Source organism: Pelobates fuscus, chromosome 9, assembly GCF_036172605.1.
Source record: "Pelobates fuscus isolate aPelFus1 chromosome 9, aPelFus1.pri, whole genome shotgun sequence".
Classification (NCBI taxonomy): Eukaryota; Metazoa; Chordata; class Amphibia; order Anura; family Pelobatidae; genus Pelobates; species Pelobates fuscus.
In genome coordinates this window covers 57,622,093-57,630,412 of record NC_086325.1, presented here as the reverse complement: position 1 = coordinate 57,630,412, position 8,320 = coordinate 57,622,093, and the positions used below count along the sequence as shown (strand labels likewise).

Genomic DNA, 8,320 nt, shown 5'->3' with positions numbered 1-8,320 from the left:
GCTGCAGCTGGCAGGCTGTTGGCTTGCTGGCTGCGGCTGGCAGGCTGTGGCTTGCTGGCTGGCAGGCTGTGGCTTGCTGGCTGAGGTTGGCAGGCTGTGGGTTTGCTGGCCTTAAGCCTAACTGGTGGCCTGTAGGCTGGCTGGGTGTCTACTGGCCAGCCTGTGGGCTGGCTGGCCAGCCTGTGGGCTGGCTGGCCTGTGGGCTGGCTGGCTTGCTGGCTACTGGGGCACTCGTAGATTATTTAAAGAAATAATCCATGCACAATAACCACTACTACTCTGTGTAGTCGTTATGGTGCCAGGAGGGCCGGGCCCCCCTCCCAGAGTAAGTAGTCAAACCGTTTAAGAACAGTTTGACAACTTACCTGGGGTCTGCTGGGATATGAGGCTGTAGTAGGGTATAGGAGCAGTGGTGCAATGTGTAAGGGGTGCAGTGTGTGTGAAAGGTTCAGTGTGTGTGAGGGGGTGTAGTGTGTGAATGTGTAGGGTGTGTGGGGCAATGTGTGTACGAGGGGGCTGTGTATGTGTGTGGCAATGTTAGTATGGGGGGCTGTGTGTGTGTGGGTGGGCAGTGTATGTGTGTGTGTGTGAGGCAATGTGTGTAAATGTGTATGGTGTGTGTGGGGGCAGTGTGTGTGTATGGGGGGCAGTGTGTGAATGTGTATGGTGTATGGGGGCAGTGTGTTTATGGGGCTAAAGTTCACTCTCACCACTGCGACCACCAGGAATACCTGGTGGTCACGGTGTTGAGAGTGAACTCTAGCCCGTAGCTCCAGGGCTAGAGTTTACTCTCATAAGAGCCGTAACGTTGCCGTGGTTACCGCGGCAACGATCTGTGCTCACGCAAGAAGGACCCAGAGGAGCTGCAGGCTGAGCTCCCGGGTCCTCTCTTCCTCCCTCCCCTGCCGGCTGCCCGCACGGTGCCTGCGGACAGGGGAGGGGGCAATTGCCCTCCTCTTACTCCCCCCTCCCCCTCTTCTTACCCCCCTCCCCCTCTTCTTACCCCCTTCTTACTCCCCCCTCTCTTCTTACTCTCCCCTCTTCTTACCCCCCTCCCCCCTCTTCTTACTTCCCCCTCCCCCTCTTCTTACTCCCCCCTTCCTCTTTTACTCCCCCCTCCCCCTCTTCTTACCCCTTCTTACTCTCCCCTCCTCTCTTCTTACCCCCTCTCTTCTTACCCCCCACCCTCTCTTCTTACCCCCTTCCTCTTCTTACCCCCCTCTCTTCTTACCCCCCTCCCTCATCTTACCCCCCTCCCTCTCTCTTCTTACCCCCCTCTTCTTACCTCCCCTCCCTCTCTCTTCTTACCCCCCTCCCTCTCTCTTTTTACCCCCCCTACTCCTCTCTCTCTTTTTACCCCCCTCCCTCTCTCTTTTTACCCCCCCTACTCCCCTCTCTTTTTTTACCCCCCTCCCTCTCTCTTTTAACCCCCCTCCATCTCTCTTTTAACAACCCCCTCTCTCTTTTAACCCCCCTCTTTCTTTTAACCCCCTCTCTCTTAACCCCCCTCTCTCTTTTAACCCCTTCCCTCTTTTAAACCCCCCTCCCTCTCTCTTTTAACCCCCTCCCTCTTTTAAACCCCCCTCCCTCTCTCTTTTAACAACCCCCCTCTCTCTTTTAACCCCCCCCCCACTCTCTCTTTTAACCCTCCCTCCCTCTTTTAAACCCCCCTCCCTCTCTCTAACCCCCATCTCTTTTAACAACCCCCCCTCTTTCTCTCTCTCTTTTAACCCCCCTCCCTCTCTCTTTTAACCCTCCCTCCCTCTTTTAACCCTCCCTCCCTCTTTTAACCCCCCCTCCCTCTTTTAACCCCCCCTCCCTCTTTTAACCCCCCCTCCCTATCTCTTTTAACCCCCCTCCCTCTCTCTCTTCCCCCTCTCTATAACCCCCATCTCTTTTAACAACCCCCCTCTTTCTCTCTCTCTTTTAACCCCCTCCCTCTCTCTTTTAACCATCCCTCCCTCTTTTAACCCCCCCTCCCTATCTCTTTTAACCCCCCTCCCTCTCTCTCTTCCCCCCTCTCTCTTTTAACCCTCCCCCCTCCATCTCTCTTCCCCCCCTCTCTCTTTTAACCCCCCTCCCTCTTTTAACCCCCCTCCCTCTTTTAACCCCCCTCCCTATCTCTTTTAACCCCCCTCCCTCTCTCTCTTCCCCCCCTCCCTCTTTTAACCCCCCTCACTCTCTCCCCCCCCTCCCTCTTTTAACCCTCCCCCTCCATCTCTCTTCCCCCCCTCTCTCTTTTTACCCCCCCTCTCTTTTAACCCCTCCCTCTCTCTTTTAACCCCTACCTCTCTCTTTTAACCCCTACCTCTCTCTTTCTTTTAACCCCCCGCGCCGAGCTGCTCTGCGTCCGCGGTGGCGGCCGGATTGATAGGAAGGTGCACACTGAGTGTGCACCTTCCTGTCAGTCCGGCCGGGTACAGGAAACAGAAACTCCTGTTCCGCGCGGAACAGGAGCTTCTGTTTCCTGTACCCGGCCGGACTGACAGGAAGGTGCACACTCAGTGTGTGTGCACCTTCCTATCAATCCGGCCGGCACCGCGGACGCAGAGCAGCTCGGCCACGCTACGGGGAGGGGAGGTGAGAAGCTGCAGCTGCCTGAGCGCTCTTAAGAGAGCGCTCAGGCGGCTGCAGCATTTAAAGGGGCGGCCGGGCCCCCTGATGGCGGGCCCCCCTCCCGGCCGGGCCCTCGGACCATGTCCGAAGTGCCCGACCGGTCAGTCCGCCCCTGAATACACAAACCAAACAGCTAAGTGCTGGTTTACATGTATTACATAAACCTGTGCACCTGGTGGCAGTAAAGAATGTAGTTCAAATTAGTAACTCTATTTCTTGTTTATTATTTTCTTTACAAAGAGCAGTAAAGTAAATGTAGTTGAAAATATTCTCAAAGTAGTCTTCTAAAATAAGAAGTGTAACATAATTTTCTCTTCATTTAAATCAGAATTTGAAAATTTTGAGATTAAGTAAAACTAAAGGAATACTCTAAGCAGTACAAATACTTAAAGAGGTACTGTAATGCCGAAATTATCTTTCTCCTATTGATTCCTCTTCTCTTTTTCTTTCAGAATCTGTTCTTCTTTTCTTCCTTTCTTTTCTAGTTTTATTTAAAACATAAACTACGGGATTACTTTGTTTTATGTATTTTTCCTACGCTTGACCATCTGTGACTCAAGGAGAAGGTAAAGTCCGCTCCATTTCCTGTGGTCAATGAAAATTTCCCACAATATTCATCCTTTCCTCCGTGTTCCCGTGTTGCTTCATACAACATTCAAATGTCCCGTTATATAAAAAGGACGCATGTGAAACCACAGAATTTCTTCCTATTAGAAAGAGTACAGTTTGCCCATTCATGTTAGGATGAAATTTGTGAATTTTGTCTATATTTTGCATGAATTAAATTATGATCCAATCAGTGCCACAGCTGCACATTGCAGCCACTTAGTATACAGCTCCCTAATTCCCATAGTATAAGAGAGCTATCTACTAAAAAGCTAAAGTAAAAGAATACTAAGTATTAGTAAATGAGGATTCTGCTCTTACATGCTATACTATGCAGTGGAGAATAATTGCTTACTCTGTAACCGCGGCTGGTTCCCTTATTTACCACTATAACGATTTAAAGCATAGAACTTAGTAAGGCTAACCATACAGATATTTTAGCCATAATCTTATATAGTTAGTGTAAGAGATCCTCTATTTAACATATATAAATAATTGAAAATACAATATAAAATAAGGATTGTCTTGGAAGCAATAAAGTTTTGTCTTTTAGATATTTATTATATAAAAATATAAATATAGCCATATAAAATCAATTATAGCAGAATTTATAAGATTAAATGTTGCAAATATCATTAATAGGTTAACATACCCTTCTGAACATGTCATCATGTCATCCTTTCTGTCATTTTAAGATGGAGCAGCGTCTATCTCCAAGTCTCTCCTCTCTTTCTCAACATTTTAAAAGTACACCTATTTATACCTTAGGTGTCTTCATTTTAGGGTCACCGTAGTTCATCTATGAAAAAGTAACACTTCTTTTACTTTATTCATTTTAGGACCTCCCTAAATTTGGCAAACATACAAGGCCATAACTAAAGGGTGTATATGTCATGGAAATTTTCCTAACTTAGTTCAAGATGGCATCTTAAAGTCTGAACATCCTTATCTACTTAGGGTTACCACAGTATATTGTGTTCAAAAAGAGTCATAGCATAGCCTTGTTTATGCATTATTGTCATTGTATTTTGTCTGGGACAAAATGGCGTAAACATATTATTGCTATATTAGGTAAGAGGTAATTGCTTAAAGAAACAGTTATGAAAAACAATATGTTCCATTTCTAACACCTTGTCAGTTTGCAATATCTCAGACAAAGTACACAGTTTAAGAAAAAAACATTTTCATTCTAAAACTTGTAATATTTGCATTTGCCCATAACCACCCTGCACCAAATGCTTAAGTGGCGGCAGACTAGATCCCAGCACTTGAGCAGACAGGAATGTTTAAACAGTGCTGACTTCAAATCCATTCCAAGGGGACAATTGACTTTGCATTTTCTCAAAGCACGTTTCTAGATCAGAAAGACACTGAATCTGTCTGGAACAAGTAGATCCCAGTGCTTGAGCAGACAGGAATGTTTGACAGTGGGAAAAATAAAGGTAGGCGTGGCAAGTGAGGCGTTTGGAATGTGGGTGCTGAGAGAAAATCTAAGCGCGCATGACTCAAACGGTAGACCCGAAACCCTTCTATTTGCCACAAGGAAGTTGGCGACGTTGAAAATGGACTTCAACACTAACGTAAGAATTCAAGGTGAATTTCAAACTTGCGGTCAAATTAGCCAAACTGGAAATATTTTCTACAAATGTTCTCTAAGTAACCTATGTTTTCCATTCAGCTACTCTTGCCTTAAATTTAAAATGTATTTGGTGAATAACCCCCTTTTTGTGTGTACCAGAACATTTTTTAAGCTTAGACCATGTCTTTTCCCCTTGCTTTGAATTGTCACTTTTCAGTGGAGAAGAATGGCTTAACCTGCACCAAACGCTTAAGTGCCAACAGAATTGCAGGTAGCCTCTCTTAACATTGGTGATCTAAAAATCATGGGAGCGCCCAAACAGGGACTTGAACATGGACCCACAGATTAAAAGTCTGATGCTCTACCGACTGAGCTATCCGCGCTCTTGTAGTATCGCTCTGCTGGCGCTCTGTACGTGCCTGGTAACATGGTCCAATTGAAAAGCTACTTTCGGCTGATTGAAAACGTAGCACTGCCTGTCAACCAGAAAACTACTGTGCGCTGCACTGCTCACCTGCTTGTAAATTGAATCTCTTCTGCCGGCTTACACACAAATTGCCGCAAATCATTGTCAGTTTCAACACCTTCACCCCTTGCTTGAGTGCTGACAAGCTGTTTCAAGGTATCCGGGAGGTCTCCTTCCTCTTTGCGTATGATGCTGACTTCACATCCATTTCAAGGAGACAATTGACTTTGCATTTTCTCAAAGCACGTTTCTAGATCAGAAAGACACTGAATCTGTCTGGAACAAGTAGATCCCAGCGCTTGAGCAGACAGGAATGTTTGATAGTGGGAAAAATAAAGGTAGGCGTGGCAAGTGAGGCGTTTGGAATGTGGGTGCTGAGAGAAAATATAAGCGCGCATGACTCAAACGGTAGACCCGAAACCCTTCTATTTGCCACAAGGAAGTTGGCGACGTTGAAAATGGACTTCAACACTAAAGTAAGAATTCAAGTTGAATTTCAAACTTGCGGTCAAATTAGCCAAACTGGAAATATTTTCTACAAATGTTCTCTAAGTAAACATTCAGCTACTCTTGCCTTAAATTTAAAATGTATTTGGTGAACCAGAAAATTTTTTAAGCTTAGACCATGTCTTTTCCCCTTGCTTTGAATTGTCACTTTTCAGTGGAGAAGAATGGCTTAACCTGCAACAAACGCTTAAGTGCCGACAGAATTGCAGGTAGCCCCTCTTAACATTGGTGATCTAAAAATCATGGGAGCGCCCGAACAGGGACTTGAACCCTGGACCCTCAGATTAAAAGTCTGATGCTCTACTGACTGAGCTATCCGGGCTCTTGGAGTGTCGCTCTGCTGGCACTCCATGCGTGCCTGGTAACATGTTCCAATTGAAAAGCTACTTTCGGCTGATTGAAAACGTAGCACTGCCTGTCAACCAGAAAACTACTGTGCGCTGCACTGCTCACCTGCTTGTAAATTGAATCTCTTCTGCCGGCTTACACACAAATTGCCGCAAATCATTGTCAGTTTCAACACCTTCACCCCTTGCTTGAGTGCTGACAAGCTGTTTCAAGGTATCCGGGAGGTCTCCTTCCTCTTTGCGTATGATGCTAACTTCACATCCATTTAAAGGAGACAATTGACTTTGCATTTTCTCAAAGCACGTTTCTAGATCAGAAAGACACTGAATCTGTCTGGAACAAGTAGATCCCAGTGCTTGAGCAGACAGGAATGTTTGACAGTGGGAAAAATAAAGATAGGTGTGGCAAGTGAGGCGTTTGGAATGTGGGTGCTGAGAGAAAATCTAAGCGTGCATGACTCAAACGGTAGACCCGAAACCCTTCTATTTGCCACAAGCAAGTTGGCGACGTTGAAAATGGACTTCAACACTAAAGTAAGAATTCAAGTTGAATTTCAAACTTGCGGTCAAATTAGCCAAACTGGAAATATTTTCTACAAATGTTCTCTAAGTAACGTATGTTTTCAATTCAGCTACTCCTGCCTTAAATTTAAAATGTATTTGGTGAACCAGAACATTTTTTACGCTTAGACCATGTCTTTTCCCCTTGCTTTGAATTGTCACTTTTCAGTGGAGAAGAATGGCTTAACCTGCAACAAACGCTTAAGTGCCGACAGAATTGCAGGTAGCCCCTCCTAACATTGGTGATCTAAAAATCATGGGAGCGCCCGAACAGGGACTTGAACCCTGGACCCTCAGATTAAAAGTCTGATGCTCTACCGACTGAGCTATCCGGGCTCTTGGAGCGTCACTCTGCTGGCGCTCCGTGCGTGCCTGGTAACATAGTCCAATTGAAAAGCTACTTTCGGCTGATTGAAAACGTAGCACTGCCTGTCAACCAGAAAACTACTGTGCGCTGCACTGCTCACCTGCTTGTAAATTTAATCTCTTCTGCCGGCTTAAACAAATTGCCTCAAATCATTGTCAGTTTCAACACCTTCACCCCTTGCTTGAGTGCTGACAAGCTGTTTCAAAGTATCCGGGAGGTCTCCTTCCTCTTTGCGTATGATGCTGACTTCACATCCATACAAATGTTCTCTAAGTAACATATGTTTTCCATTCAGCTACTCTTGCCTTAAATTTAAAATGTATTTGGTGAACCAAAACATTTTTTAAGCTTAGACCATGTCTTTTCCCCTTGCTTTGAATTGTCACTTTTCAGTGGAGAAGAATGTCTTAAACTGCAACAAACACTTAAGTGCCGACAGAATTGCAGGTAGCCCCTCTTAACATTGGTGATCTAAAAATCAGGGACTTGAACCCTGAACCCTCAGATTAAAAGTCTGATGCTCTACCGACTGAGCTATCCGGGCTCTTGGAGCATCGCTCTGCTGGCGCTCCGTGCGTGCCTGGTAACATGGTCCAATTGAAAAGCTACTTTCGGCTGATTGAAAATGTAGCACTGCCTGTCAACCAGAAAACTACTGTGCGCTGCACTGCTCACTGCTCACCTGCTTGTAAATTGAATCTCTTCTCCTGGCTTACACACAAATTGCTGCAAATCATTGTCAGTTTCAACACCTTCACCCCTTGCTTGAGTGCTGACAAGCTGTTTCAAGGTATCCGGGAGGTCTCCTTCCTCTTTGCGTATGATGCTGACTTCACATCCATTTCAAGGAGACAATTGACTTTGCATTTTCTCAAAGCACGTTTCTAGATCAGAAAGACACTGAATCTGTCTGGAACAAGTAGATCCCAGCGCTTGAGCAGACAGGAATGTTTGACAGTGGGAAAAATAAACGTAGGTGTGGCAAGTGAGGCGTTTGGAATGTGGGTGCTGAGAGAAAATCTAAGCGCGCATGACTCAAACGGTAGACCCGAAACCCTTCTATTTGCCACAAGGAAGTTGGCGACGTTGAAAATGGACTTCAACACTAAAGTAAGAATTCAAGTTGAATTTCAAACTTGCGGTCAAATTAGCCAAACTGGAAATATTTTCTACAAATGTTCTCTAAATAACATATGTTTTCCATTCAGCTACTCTTGCCTTAAATTTAAAATGTATTTGGTGAACCAGAACATTTTTTAAGCTTAGACCAT

General features: G+C 45.4%; 1 non-coding gene across 1 annotated transcript; it reads right to left on the bottom strand.

Annotated features, from left to right (window-relative positions):
- Positions 1-6,945: 6,945 nt before the first annotated feature.
- Positions 6,946-7,018, bottom strand: TRNAK-UUU (transfer RNA lysine (anticodon UUU)). Its single transcript has one exon. It is a non-coding gene; the product is annotated as a tRNA-Lys (tRNA).
- Between the last annotated feature and the right edge of the window lie 1,302 nt (positions 7,019-8,320).